The 15,969-nt window shown below is 34.3% G+C and overlaps 1 protein-coding gene across 1 annotated transcript in view; it reads left to right on the forward strand.

Moving 5' to 3' along the window:
• Positions 1-990: 990 nt before the first annotated feature.
• CNTN6 (contactin 6) overlaps positions 991-15,969 on the forward strand; it is a 291,320-nt gene continuing 276,341 nt past the window's right edge. Inside the window, exon 1 of the mRNA XM_036869272.1 lies at positions 991-1,175. The gene's annotated coding sequence lies outside the window, so the exon portion shown is untranslated. The remainder of the gene's footprint in view (positions 1,176-15,969) is intronic.

Consider the following 15,969-nt stretch of genomic DNA (forward strand, 5'->3'; position numbering starts at 1 on the left):
GATACCATATTTGATTTGTGGATTTCATCTTCCCAGTATCTATTTACTTTAAGATGTAAAAAGTGCAATTTCTTTTTATTACAACATGAAAATAAGCCCAAGCAATTTTTCTGCTCTCATGTTGTAGCCATGTGTGTATCTGTTGGTGTCTCTGCATGCAGGTGGTCTTCCTATTTCTTAGCTTTTATTCAACAAGCTGTTACTCCCTTCAAAAGCAATAGCAAAACTCAAACATATTAAAAAGTTTAGTTGAAGGGCTGGATGTGAAACACAAACAGCATTCTTTTCCTTACGGAGTTGTTTTGCAAACACATATACAGTGGCTCTCGGCCTCAGGAGATTATACATATGTAACCTGAGAGAGCAGCTATACTCTTTTGGCCTTTACTTTCTTTATGTGCTTACCTGTCTTTTAGAAGCCTCATGCACGTATTTTAAAATTATGGTTTAGAAAGGATTCAGTGACAGTGCATAAGATCCTTGGGTTTTACTTCCCTTTTCTCTTCACCCTAACGAGTCGCAGGAGCTACAGGCATGAAAGCTTAAGAAAGCTTACGTTTGAATATAGTCTAAATTAGGGCAGACCCTTGACCAGCTTAATCTTTGCTTGCAAATGACAATGCAGTGAAACCATAGGAAGAAAAAAATTTACTTCTTTTCCTGTTGGAAACCTAATAAGTAGTTAGCCTGACCCAGTTTTCAATAAGAGAGATTTTCTGACGACCCAACAGGAGTGACTATCTCTAGTCAAAAAAAGGGGAGGGTGAATTTAATCTTTCATGCCACTGGAATGGCAGCTGCTCTCAACATTCTCTGATTCTGTGAAGGATGATGAAGATAGAACTGGCTTTTCAATGTAGGGAGAATTTTCCTCTTGAATATTCCAAACGGGAGATTTGCACATGTGCCTCAAGAACTAATTGTCTAGGTTCCGTCAGGAATGCAGCAGGAGAGAAGCGTGTTTTATGCTTAAGACCAGAGAAGAGCCACGCAGTACTCAGTGGATAAAAGGCTTGCGGTCCCAGCTGGGAAAAAGAGTCCCATTATCTCCCAGCTGCATAGACATTCCATACGGCTTGGTTCTGCCTGGATGCACAGCATGCCTGGCTGAGAGCTTGAAACAGAGTTCTGCAGAAAAATTGTAAAGATCCCGAGACATTTCCCTGGCAAGATCTGTAAGTACAGAATTGTGCTGTCTGCTGCAATGAGAATATTGCTGGGCAAGCTGCAGCTTTTCTTCCTTTCAATGTCTTTGTATTAGCATAACAGGTAAAAGCTGGGGTTGGGGGAGAAGTCTCTGCTTTATTTATGCTGTGTTTCTATGATGCTGATGCTTAAAATGCATTTATTCCTGTGAAAGAAAATGTATTGAATCTGTATTCGGAGGAGCTTAGGATCAAACCAGGGAAAGAGACTACAGGTATATTTTTCAGTGTTTCACTAGTCTTTGCTGCAGTAAAACTAATGGGCAAGATGGGATGACAGTGCTAATTCTGGTACTTTCAGATGGCTTCATGCCCTTTCTGTAATGGCAAAAGGGAAAATGTGATTGCTAAATTTTTTTCATCAAAGGGTAAAGGGGTGGGGTTTACAGTGTCCAACGGATGATTTAAAGGAATGTTTATAAAAAGTTTCCTGGGGGAGGGTTTTAGTTAGGGGAGCAGAGCAAGACTGGAGGTCACACGAGCTCACCAAATTTATCTGGTATTTTGCCTTTTATGTAGCTTCTAGATAATAGCTTCTGGAGCTTCCATTTATAATAGTTAAGCTTGTCAGTGTTAAGGTATGTATAATACTTTATGGAAAGTTTCAAAAGTTGATGACTTCGGAATAAAACTTTTAAGAGCTCTGAGATTAGCCACATATAACCCATTATGTTAATGGAATATTGTCAACATTGGGGGTTTGGGGGGAAATTGGAATTCACAGTTTTGCTTCTCCAATTGTAAACTACTTATGTTTAAATAATCAGCATCTTGACTATGTCCTCTGAGAAACATTCACAGAATGACTAAATAGAAGAGGAAAAAATAGGGAGAACAGTAGAATTACACAGAATCAATTCAGAAAATGAGGTATTCATAATCTTATCTAAAGTGGCAATGTTTTTCAAAGGTCTTTATAAAAAAAAGAAGCCATATGTTGAATACTGAATTGCTTGTTTTGAACAATTTTCATTTGCCTCATGGGTTTGTTTATCATCTTTTTTTGATTATTGTTTTTAAAGACTACCAATTTATGTGCATTGTATTTTATAAAAAAAAAAGAGACATTTAAGCACACTCTCCCTTGACCCTCCCTTCTTTCACACACGTATAAACCTACACAAATTCACAAAACAAACAGATACATACAAAAATACTGACAAGATGTGTATAACAAACAGAAATACAGTCATTTTATCTTTGATGCTTCAGTGATTTTTTTTTTAAAGCAACAACATGGCTATGAAGTCCAAAGATTTCAAATATATAAATCTGCAAACTTTTATATAAGGCTTTATATGAGGTTATATAAATGCATAACTTATCACATCTTAGCAAAAAAAAAAAAAAAAAGCCCATCAACTACTGTGCATTACTTCTTTGAACATTGCTAGTGAAGTACCAGAATAGTTTTTTTTTTTAATTCTCCATGTAACTTTCCTTAATAAAAAGAATTTACATTGTCATATAGAAAATTATTACATATTTGGTACAAACTTAGACAAAACAAATTAATTATCTTGTAAAAAGCATGTGAGGTATATTGTTTGCATACTTAATTTTTCTGACAAATAAAATACTCAGTAGTACAAAAGTAAATTTGTACCTTTTAAATTATTTTAGTGGAGGAAGGTTATGAAATTATTCTTTTATGTATTTAACATCATGTTATTTAGAATGCAGTAGCAGAAGCTATACTCATTAAAAATAACTCAAACATAAAAGTTTGAAAAAGAAATCTCAACACTCATAAATAACAACCATGAAATTTAAAGACTATCACTGGAGACATCCAATGCCAATGCCTAAATGAGAAAGAGAAAGACTTTGGTAAGAACAATTTCTTACCGTACATATTTAATTTTTTTTTTACAAATAAGAAGAATTTAAATAACATGATCGATGATTGATAGATAGATCCATAGATAGATTTTTTTAAAAGGATATGATTTTACCCTACTCTTTAAAAAAGGTACTGAATTTAATTTTAGATTTGGATTAAGCAGAAAAAAAAAGGAGCTGATATGAAACTGAAGAAATGACTAACTTTTGGGTATTCATTTCTTTGCAACAGAGAGATTAGTTCCAGAAAAATTACCTTAGAGTTAAGAACAACAATTATGAAAATGTTAATAGTTTCAACTCATTTTTAGAATGCATGTTTAACTATTAAACAATCTCTTATAAGTCCTTGTTGTGATAAAGAAATTAGCACATGTACTTTATGATTATCTCCCTTACACGTACCACCTGAATTTTAATTATATTATCAGTTTTACATTATTGAGATTTACAGTATTTACATCCTGGCTTAATTCCTACAGTCTTGCTTTGGACTTATTTCAAATTTGAAAGGATTCAGTCCTTACCAATTGATCAATTCACCATTCCTGTATTCTTTATTTTGAATTATTTCTCAGGTTGTTGGAGGTCACTGTTAAGTAGTACCCCTCCACCAAAGAAACTGTCATAGATGCTGTATTTTCTCTGTGCTTAGATAGACTGTTTATTCCATTTGCCTTATACATGAAAGACAAGTTATCTTTCTTGAATCAAACTTATTTTTTCCTTCAGAAATTTGTAAATATTTATAAACAAAGCTGAGGACACTTCCCATACTGAATGGTGCTGCCCAGTGGTTTTTAGATGTTTGAAATTTTCATCCTTGTATACAACTTGCTTTTATTGTGATGGATGTCCACATGATTCTCGTTTGTCTGTTTGTGTTTGCCAGAATATGTTCTGAAGTTGGTCGGTCTTCATCAACTTTGCTTGAATATGGTGTACTCCACTGATTTGAGGTTCTTTTATTTCAAAATTTTTTATTGTTACACTATGTATTTAATTTTTTCCCAGAGAATGGGGAGATGGTTTTTATATTGCTTCTTTTCTTCAGGATCACCAATTATGGGCATGTTGGATCTCACTTGTCTGTCTTCAATATCTATCATATTATCCAAATTATTTTTAATTTTATACTTTTTCAGTTCACTTTGATTTTCTTTTTAAAAATATATGCAGAAGATATTAAATCTATGTAAGAGTAACTAAGCACTTTCCCCAAGCTGGGGCTGATTCTTCTTGAGATTTATGTTTTTTAACTGCATTTCCCTTTGTTCTCCCCACCCCACGATCTTCTTTTCCTTTCAAAATATAGGCATGAAATATGAATAAGCAGAGCACAGATGATTTTTAGGGCACTGAAACAATTTTCTATGATACTATAATAGTAGATACATGTCATTATATATTTGTCATAACCCACAGAATGTACAACACCAAGAATGAACCCTAATATGAACTGTGGGTTTGGGGTGATGGTAATGTAACAATATACGTTCACCAATTGTAACAAATTGTAGAATCATGTATACTGTGGTGGAGATGCTGACAGTGGGGGGGCTGTTCACCTGTATGGGCAGGGTGTATAAGCTAGAGGGTTTGAGGACAAACTGCATTCTCCTAAAAGTAAGAGAAGGAGAAAGTAACTGTCACTTTTCCCTGATGCACCCCCGCTTAGGTCCATGTTTCTTCAGACTTTGGCAGTGATGGAAATGTGCTTCAGAGTCTGTGTTTTGGGGTAACCTCTACTCACATTTTTCATTGAAAACAGAGGTTTTTTGCTTTGTTTTTGTATCCCACCACCATCATGTTTTTCTTTCTTCCTTGTTTCTGCAGAATAAATGAGGAATAGAAATCTCTTTAAGGAACTTTAAGTAAAAATCTTTCAGTTGGGGAAAATTCTTTTAAGTGGAAATTTCATTAGAAAATTAGAAACTAAATTATTCTCATTCATATTGACAAGAGCTGTTTTAGGTAAAATTGATTTCATGTGCACTATGTATTCTAGTATTAAATACTTGTTATAGTAAAGGCATAACACAGGGCATACTAGAGAAAAAAAAAAAAAAAACAACCCACAGTCATTGGGCATTCTTTTGATCTCGTATTAGTCCTTCATGATGAAGTCTATAGCTTACTTAACTATCCTGCAATGAATCCTAAGGTAATTTACAGTGAATTTGCGTCCTAGTAGCATGAATCAAAATTAGCACTCTCAAATATTTTATGGTAGTAGAGTGGGTATAAAACTTACACATAATTGGTTTCCAATTAAATGAATAAACGAATGAAATTACTTAGGTATTGATATTTTTGAAAAAAGCAATAAAAGAATCATGTATCCTATGAAGTAAAAAATGAGTGATCTTACTGGTAAAACATGTTCCATTAAGTGCCATTCTCTGCATGGGTATAAAGTGATAAGCAGGATTCTGAAGGCAGGCCACTTGAGCTGAAGTGCCACCCATCAGCTATATACCTGCTCTTCTCTACATCCAGTACAGAATAGCTTTGTTGCCTTAAGTGAGTTACTTAGCCTCTCTTTAGCTCAGTTTCCCCATCCCTAATGGAGAGAATAATAGTACTGACTTCAAAGTATTAGCAAGAGGATTAAATAGGTTAATATGTGAAAACACCTGGAAGAAAGCCTTGAAATTAATAAGTACTCTTTGTATTAGTTGTTTAATTGTTTTTATGTTAGTATCACTACTATAACATTTGTCTACAAGCTTTGGGATCAATTGGGACAAATAATACAAAACAATGAAATGAATGAAAATTACAATCACCTATTCAATTATATTGGGTATTTAGTAGACAATTAAATTTGGAGGTGTAAATCACAATAAGATATGAAAATAGAGCTCAGGGAGCACTGAGAGAAGATTTAGAGATGCTGGCCCTAAGATCCATATAGCTTAAAAATAGAAGTGATATTTCTGCATAGACCAAACAGTCAGGCCTGATCAAGAAAAAGGATTTATTTAATTTTCTGATTATGAATGCAATGCACAGAAAAACATTTTTTAAAAAGCCATAATTCCTTTCACCAAGGAAAGCCATGACAAAATGCTTATGCCTTTCTTTCCTGTTGTTACTAAGGGCTTTTTATTTTTTTAATTAAAATTTTAATGTCCTAAAAAAGTAACACATGCACCTCGAAACAACAGTAATGAAATTTGAAACTACAGCAAAGATAGTAAAATAAAAATACCTTCCTATACATTTCTAGTCCCACTTCCCAGAGATAATTTCAACAGTTTATTTTATTGTATTTATTGTTTACTGCCTTTTATTGGATTGATAAATATATTATTTATATATTTTTTACTAGCTTAAAAATTGGATACTCTCACATTTTAGTGAACATAAATATTCTAACATAAAATATAACTTTATATTTTCTAAAAAGGCTAGAGATAATATATTTTCACTTTATTTTTAAACTGCTTCCCATATTTTTAACTAAGCTTATTTTAAAGTTGAATTTTGATTGTTCAACTAGTTTTCATTTTTATAGACAAATTATTCCATTACTTGTGTCTGCTGGATTTCCCTCATGGTGGCTCATTCTTTCTGGTGTTTATGATTTCCTTTTATGGCAAATTCATCTTCAGCAGATGTTGCTTTCCATAAGAGACCAGCATCATGTGAGTAGAAGATGCTTCTATATAACATTGCTCCACTTCTGCCTCTAGGGTGGCTCTATAATATCCCCGTTTTGGACTACTTTCTATGTTAACTTTTTCGCCTAAAATTACCTCACCATGCAGATGGAATAAATTTGAGCCCTACAACCAAGCTTGGGATAAACTTGGTGTTCTGGCTACCTATGAGAGACTCTTTTTCCACCAGATAAGCAGAATCCTTCAAGATTCCCTGTTTCATGCAGGGTCATTTTCTCCTTGGATTATTTTAGCTTTACCACCTCACCAGTCTACGTTTGAGTTTCCTCTTCATTTTGGTTCCCTGAGCATTTTTTGTTTTCATTTACAACCTTGGTTATATATATTTTTATATTTGTTTTAAAGTATATTAGATAGTATTTTATGCATCCGTGGTGGAAATAACTTTCTCATTATTGTGCATAATATCATATACTTCCACCTTGACTCGAATTTTCCCCATCTGCTTTCCATCTTTTAGAAAGTCATCAAATTTCTGGCTTACTGTTTTTTTCCTTCCTGGCCCTCTATGATTTCATATATTTCTTTTGGTATGTTTTGGATCAATTCAATGGTACGTTAGGGGTGGAGGCATACACTCATTCCAAAATATTAAGCTGAAAGTTAATTCTGAGTTGTTTTTTTAAATTAATTTATTTTATTTATTTATTTTTGGCTGCGTTGGGTCTTCGTTGCTGTGCACGGGGTTGCTTTCTCCAGTTGCGGTGAGCGGGGGCTACTCTTTGCTGTGATGTGCGAGCCTCTCACTGTGGTGGCCTCTCCCGTCTCGTAGCATGGGCTCCAGGCGCGGGCTCCAGCAGTTGTGGCTCATAGGCTCTAGAGCACAGGCTCAGTAGTTGTGGCACACGGGCTTATTTGCTCCACGGCATGTGGGATCCTCCCGGACCAGGGCTCGAACCCGTGTCCCTTGCATTGGCAGGCGGACTCTTAACCACTGCACCACCAGGGAAGCCCCAATTCTGAGCTTTAAAAATAGATTTTTCACAGAAATTAAAGATGGTTACTTTCCTTAATTTTTAAGTAATTCGCTAGATCCTCACATTATCTAACAAGAAATGGTTAAAGCCAGCTGTATTTGTGTTTCCATTGGTTCCACAAACATTGACTTACTAAAGTGTCTGATTCAGTCCAAAAGGACAGTTCATTCAATAAGAAACTATGCTAGGTAATACTCTAGAATTTAGTTAGAAAAGCTGAACGTTTATATATTCTTTGGGAGTGGCAGCTATATTAATTCTTTAAATTTAATGATGTGCAAATTCTTAAAATGTAGCGGCAATTATTGAAAATATTTTTTAGCACAGCAATTCCTAATGATACAGTAAAGCTGAGTGCTAAACAGACCATTCTTCCTTTAGGTGGCTTCTGCTGATTAAAGTGAGAATATTGGGTTGGATGTGTTTTAAAAGCTCTTTAAAAGTCTCCTTTTAAGGCAGGAAGGAAAGACTCAAATATGATATTTTGCAAAGTTTCTAGTAATTTCTCACTCTTGTGTGTAAAAAAGCCAATATGGACACGTTACTTTCAATACTTTTATTTTATTATTTCAAAGTTTAATTTATTTGGCTTCTATTACATTTGCATGACTGACAGGGCTGTGTAAGGAGCTGTATATAGAGAATTTTAATGGTATCTTTGTAAATGTCAGGAGTGCATTACACTTGTTGGAATAGAGCTCTTAGCCAAAGAACCTAATTTTCCTCTCTGGCATCCATCAAATTTCTCCAATTAGTAAAGAGCAGCAAATGAAAGAGGTCAGAAAGCAGATATGCTGCTAATTTTCTATCGGCTGATATGAGTAAATTAAAGAAATTCCTTCAAGTTTTATTGAGATGAAAAGCTTATAGTTACTCAAGGTTTGATAGAAGGAAAGTTTTTTTCAAATATGCAACGTTAAGATGTTTTCTAGGCATTTAATATTGTTAGCAAATTCTTAAACACGCTTAATTGTGAATCTGTGGTGCTGACAGGTATGCTAATTCTGACATTCCTATATCTAAATTAACACAAAAGTGTGTATTCAAGAGTTCTCTTAAAATTAAGTTCTCTTAAAATAATATACATGTTTTTCAGAGATGCCGATATGTTATTTTGTGCCAACTGTGTCTATATGGTTTGTAGACAACAGAATGAGACCTCTATCTGCTTCTTCCTTTCAAGCTATAGGGCACTTTGGTGGGGAAAACTGTCTCAGCTGACTTCACTCTAGTTTCATCTATTGTTGTAAGATGTTCAGAGTGATTATGCAATGACAGAAACAGCTTTCTTATAGAAAAAGAGAGAATGGAATTTAAAAGAAAAATAACCTATTTGCCCTGTGTGGTTCAACATAGAAACCCAAATAGAAGTTTTCATACATTTACACACACACGTCCATCATCTGCACAATACTTGAGCCAATTTATTTTACCATTAGTGACTTCTTCACTTAAAAGGTAAAAGTCCTCAAGTCCATTCTCTACATCTGTGTCTTTATTCCTGTCCTGCTCCTAGGTTCTTCAGAACCATTTGTTTTTGTTTTTTGTTTTTTTTTAGACTCCATATATATGTGTTAGCATACGGTATTTGTTTTTCTCTTTCTGACTTACTTCACTCTGTATGACACGGGGAGAGGGAAGGGTAAGCTGGGACGAAGTGAGAGAGTGGCATGGGTATATATACACTACCAAATGTAAAATAGATAGCTAGTGGGAAGCAGCCACATAGCACAGGGAGATCAGCTCAGTGCTTTGTGACCACCTAGAGGGGTGGGATAGGGAGGGTGGGAGGAGGGAGACACAAGAGGGAGGAGATATGGGGATATATGTATATGTATAGCTGATTCACTTTGTTATAAAGCAGAAACTAACACAGCATTGTAAAGCAATTATACTCCAATAAAGATGTTTAAAAAAAAAAAGGTAAAAGTCATTTTCCACAAAGAAACGTGGAAGAACAAAAAAATCATTTTATGCCATTGAAGTTTCAAGACTTATAAATATATCTTTGGATGTCCTAAAGTATTTTTTTTTATTCTCAGAGTTTTAGCCCCTGGGTAACATTTTCTTTCATGCTTTTATGTGTATATGAAATTATCCCAATTTATTCAAAAATTCTGTTTAATCCAGATCAATAATTTAACATACTTAATTACAATACTAATAATATAATTCAATAAAATGTACTGATAATAAAGCAATAGTAAAAGGAATTCTCAAGTTTAATTAAATGACATTTCAGTACACTAAAATTTTTCAATATTCTCTTTATAAATGATTGAAAAAATGTGATGCATATATTTATAATTATTGTCTTATAAACATAGTTAAAAATTTTTTTTTTAACACTTTGTTTTCATGGAAGTTTGGACCATATTTTACTTTGTTTAATTATTTATTCCAGTTTTGTTCTTCCCCCGAATCTGAGTTCCTGAAGGCTTGGGCCCTGACTTGTTCCTCTTTGTATGTTCAGTGCCTGGTTCATTGTAGACAGTGATTTTCACTAATACATTAATTCCACAAATATTGACTGAATACTTACTATGTGATTGATGCTACTTCAGGTACTGGAGTGCAACTATAAATAAGACAGAGAAGAGTCCTGCTACTGTGAAATCAAAATTCTAACATGTGTTCTTGAATTCAATTAAATACCCATCTCTACCAATTTGGGGGGCTAAAATTTTAGAATTTACTTGAGAAATGAGCATTAGAATTTAATAAAATATTTAATTCCAAAATAATTTTTAATGAAAAAACTGTACATAGTGAGAAACACAGAAAGGACTACATAAAAAGGAATGCATATTTGTTTGGAATAATTATCCCTCTATTGTTATAGATGTTGATATATTCTAGGTTATCCAGTGGATTCATAAACTACCTGAAAAAAATAACATCTCATATTATATACATGTTCACATAATTTTCTAATCACATGTCCCAACTTCTTTACCTGAATGTTACTCATTTTCATCAAGTAAATGGTACTTGTGGACTCACAAAGATGATGAAATATGTTCAAAATTTGCAAACTACACCAAATTCTTAAATAACTTCAGCAAATTACTCTATATAGCAGTGAAGGAGATTGAAAACAAACAGAATATCACTTATTTTAATCCCTTTTTACTGATTATGCAAGTTGTATATATTTATTATACAAAATTTGGAAATGCAGAAAAATAAATATTACTCATTATCCTATCACTCAAGATAATGGCATCCTTTCAGTCATCTTTTGTGTGTGTGTGTGTGTGTGTGTGTGTGTGTAAAATACAACACTGGGATGAATCTATGTGGTTTTTTTTTTTTTAACTGTAAAAAATGTATTTATTGATGCTGGCGGGAATATAAATTAGTACAATCACTTTGTAGAATTACAGTTGAAGTTGTACACACTCTTTGAGCTTGTAATTCCACTCTGGCATATACCCTAGAGAAATGCGTTGAAATGTATACTAAGAGACATGTTTAAGGGTGTTCACAGCAGTAATTTTTGGTAGTAGCAAAAATTGTAAACCAGCTGTCCATCAACAGGGACTAGAAATGGAAATTTTGGTATATCCAAATAATGGAATATTACACAGCCCTGAAACTGACTAATATAAAGCATCACTCATTATTATGGATCAATTTCAAAATCAAAATGTGGGGTGAAAAAAGGCAAATTGTAGAATACATACGTTATGCTGCTATTTACATGAAAGTTGAAAGTATGTGAAAACTATACTATGTATTTTATTTAGGGGTGCAAACATATGTAAAAAACATGTGAAAATTAAAGGCAATGATGATTCTTAAGCTCAGGTTATAGTAGTTACCTAGGGTGTGAGGGCAGGAGGGAGAGAAACATTGGTTGGTAATGTTTTATGTTTTTAAAGTGGAAGGTGAGTACATGGATATTTAAATTCCTTTTTGTAAGTATTACATAGTACATCATAAAATTTTCCATAAAAGATAAAAATGCATTTGGATAGATCACAACAAAGTTTTAAGAGCAAATAATAAAAGTGTTGCTTCTGCATGGGGTCCTCTGCTCCAAGCTGCTGATCATATTTTTCCTTTCCCCTGAAGACCATGTTCAGGGCTGTTCAAACAAACTTGTGAACCCCACTGCCTCACTGCTGGCCACCTCCCTCCTGCCCTTGTGAGGCCCTGAGGTCACGCCTCCTCCCCTGAGCTCCAGGTGGGCCAGGTGGGTGCAGGTGCAGTGTTCTTCTTCCACCCCTGCCTGGTGGGGCCTCTGCTCTTCTTGCTGTACTTGCTCTCCCTTGATAATTAGAGCTGAAGCTAATCATTTTCTCAAATTCATTGGCCATTAGTTAGGGTTGCCAGAGTTGGCAAATAAAAATACTAATGTAGGATTGCCTAAATTGTAAATTGCATAAATTGGAGTTTAGATAAACAACAAGTAATGTTTTAGCATAATTATGGCCCAAATTATTTGTTATTTATCTGAAATTCAAATTTAACTGGGTATCCTATATTGTACCTGGCAGTCCTACATTAGTTCCTTTTCTTCCGGAAATCATCTGTTCAGAATTTTTGCTGATTTTTAAAATAGCAGTGGTAGTTTTATTTTTCACCTCACAGACTGACTTGGGAAGAGGTTTTTTTTTTTTTTTAAATACTAAGAATATTAATCTCTTTTGCTGTCATGTCTGGCAAATGCCTTTCATTATGAAAAGACACTGGTTTCAGGCTTCTAAATTTTACATCTTTGTGTAACTAATCTGTCTTTATGGTTTCTGTCTTTGGTGTCAGGATGAGAAAGATCTCTCCCTGCTAAGATTATAGAAATTAGGGTGAATAAGTTTATAAAGGCTCAGACTGCACAAGCAGCAACAAATACAATACACAGGCCAAACATCGATTTAATGTTTCATATGAGTTTATACAGTATTTTCTGTGAATTAAACTTCTTAATGTAACCCTGTGGAAGGGGCGCTTGTCCTGTGTTTCAGAAATTCTCAACAACATTTGGAAAGAAGATGTGTTAACGGGAAGTATTCTGTCAAGATAATTACTTGGGGAAATTTATATAGAAAGTGTTACTTTCAGTAAACAGGCTTTCTTGGAAATGACAGTAGGACTTTGGCAAAGAGCTTAGACTCTTCTTCATCTTTGGGTCCTTTCCATTCATTAAAAACACTTTTCTTTGTTATGAAAACTTCCAAATATATACAAAAAAGCAGAGACTAGCATAGTGAATTCCTATGGAACCCTCACTCAGCTCCTACAAAGAACTACTGGCAAATCTCAAATCTTCCACCCATCCCTCTAGTTCTCTGATCATATTTTGAAACAAGTTCAGACATTATATCTTATCATCCATAAATATTTTCATATATATCTCTAAAAGATAAAGACATTGAAAAACACCTAACCAGAAAACCACATCACAACCAAAGAATATTAACAACCATCCCTTAATATAGGGATTATAATGTAGAATTCAGTCAACATTCAAATCTCCCTGATTATGTCTCAGATCAAGATCCAATTAAGACCACATATTGGCTTCTCTCTTTGTTTCTTTTTTTTATTTTTTGGTTTTTTTTGATAGTTGATTTTTTAATTTAAATTTTATTTTATTTTTTTTATATGGCAGGTTCTTATCAGTTATCTGTTTTATACATATTAGTGTATATTTGTCGATCTCAACCTCGCAATTCATCCCACCACCACCACTTGCCCCCGGTTTCTCCCCTTGGTGTCTTTAAGGTTGTTCTCTACATCTGTGTCTCTATTTCTGTGTTGCAAACTGCTTCATCTGTACCATTTTTCTACATACCACATATATGTGTTAATATACGATATTTGTTTTTCTCTGACTTACTTCACTCTGTATGACAGTCTCTAGGTCCAACCACGTCTCTACAAATGACCCAATTTTGTTCCTTTTTATGGCTGAGTAATATTCCATTGTATATATGTACTACTTCTTCTTTATCCATTCGTCTGTCAATGGGCATTTAGGTTGCTTCCATGACCTGGCTATTGTAAATAGTGCTGCAATGAACATTGGGGTGCATGTGTCTTTTTGAAGTATGTTTTCCTCTGGGTATATGCCCAGTAGTGAGATTGCTGGGTCATAATGTGATTCTATTTTTAGTTTTTTAAGGAACCTCCATACTGTTCTCCATAGGGGCTGTATCAATTTACATTCCCACCAACAGTGCAGAAGGGTTCTCCACACCCTCTCCAGAATTTGTTGTTTGTAGATTTTCTGATGATGCTCATTCTAACCAGTGTGAGATGATACCTCATTGTAGTTTTGATTTGCATTTCTTTAATAATTAATGATGTTGAGCAGCTTTTCATGTGCCTCTTGGCCATCTGTATGTCTTCTTTGGAGAAATGTCTGTTTAGTTATTCTGTCCAGTTTTTGTTTGGGTTGTTTGTTTTTATAATATTGAGCTGCATGAGCTGTTTATATAGTTTGAAAATTAATCCTCTGTTAATTTTTTGCAGACATTTTCTCCAATTCTGAGGGATGTCTTTTCATCTTGTTTATACTTCCCTTTGCTGTGCAAAACTTCTAAGTTTCATAAGTCTCATTTGTTTATTTTTGTTTTTATTTCCATTACTCTAGGAGGTGGGTGAAGAAAGATCTTGCTGTGATTTATGTCTAAGAGTGTTCTTCCTATCTTTTCCTCTAAGAGTTTCATAGTGTCTGGTCTTACATTTAGGTCTCTAATCCATTTTGACTTTATTTTTGTGTATGGTGTTAGGGAGTGTTCTAATTTCATTCTTTTACATGTAGCTGTCCAGTTCTCCCAGCACCATTTATTGAAGAGACTGTCTTTTCTCCATTGTATATCCTTGCCTCCTTTGTCATAGATTAGTTGACCACAGGTGCGTGGGTTTATCTCTGGGCTTTCTATCCTGTTCCATTGAGCTATATTTCTGTTTTTGTGCCAGTACCATACTGTCTTGATTACTGTAGCTTTGTAGTATAGTCTGAACTCAGGGAGTCTGATTCCTCCAGCTCCATTTTTTTCCCTCAAGATTTCTTTGGCAATTCAGGATCTTTTGTATCTCCATACAAATTTTAAGATTTTTTGTTCTAGTTCAGTAAAAAATGCCATTGGTAATTTGATAGGGATTGCATTGAATCTGTAGATTGCTTTGGATACTAGAGTCATTTTCACAATATTGATTCTTCCCATCCAAGAACATGGTATAACTCTCCATCTGTTTGTGTCATCTTTGATTTCTTTCATCAGTGTCTTTTAGTTTTCTCAGTACAGGTCTTTTACCTCCTTAGGTAGGTTTATTCCTATGTATTTTATCCTTTTTGTTGCAATGGTGAATGGGATTGTTGCCTTAATTTCTCTGTCTGATCCTTCATTGTTAGTGTATAGGAATGTAAGAGATTTCTGTGCATTGATTTTGTATCCTGCAACTTTACCAAATTCATTGATTAGCTCTAGTAGTTTTCTGGTGGCATCTTTAGGATTATCTAAAGATAATGTAAGATAATTATGTATAGTATCATGTCATCTGCAAACAGAGGCACTTTTACTTCTTCTTTTCCAATTTGTATTCCTTTTATTTCTTTTCCTTCTCTGACTGCTATGGCTAGGACTTCCAAAACTATGTTCAATAATAGTGGTGAAAGTGGACATCCTTTTCTTGTTCCTGATCTTAGAGGAAATGTTTTCAGTTTTTCACCATTGAGGACGATGTTGGCTGTCGGTTTGTCGTAGATAGCCTTTATTATGTTGAGTAGCTTCCCTCTATGCCCACTTTCTGGAGACTTTTGATCAGAAATGGATGTTGAATTTTGTCAAAAGCTTTTTCTGCATCTATTGAGATGATCATATGGTTTTTATTCTTCAGTTTGTTAATATGGTGTATCACATTGATTGATTTGTGTATATTGAAGAATCCTTGCATCCCTGGGATAAATCCCACTTGATCATGGTGTATGATCCTTTTAATGTGTTTTTGGATTCTGTTTGCTAGTATTTTTTGAGGGTTTTTCATCTATATTCATCAGTGATATTGGTCTCTAATTTTATTTGTAATATCTTTGTCTGGTTTTGGTATCAGGGTGATGGTGGCCTTGTAGAATGAGTTTGGGAGTGTGCCTTCCTCTGCAATTTTTTGGAAGAGTTTGAGAAGGATGGGTGTTAGCTCTTCTCTAAAGGTTTGACAGAATTCACCTGTGAAGCCATCTGGGCCTGGACTTTTGTTTGCTGGAAGATTTTTAATCACATTTCAATTTCATTACTTGTGATTGGTCTGTTC

The sequence above is a fragment of the Balaenoptera musculus genome, chromosome 11 (assembly GCF_009873245.2).
Source record: "Balaenoptera musculus isolate JJ_BM4_2016_0621 chromosome 11, mBalMus1.pri.v3, whole genome shotgun sequence".
NCBI lineage: Eukaryota > Metazoa > Chordata > Mammalia > Artiodactyla > Balaenopteridae > Balaenoptera > Balaenoptera musculus.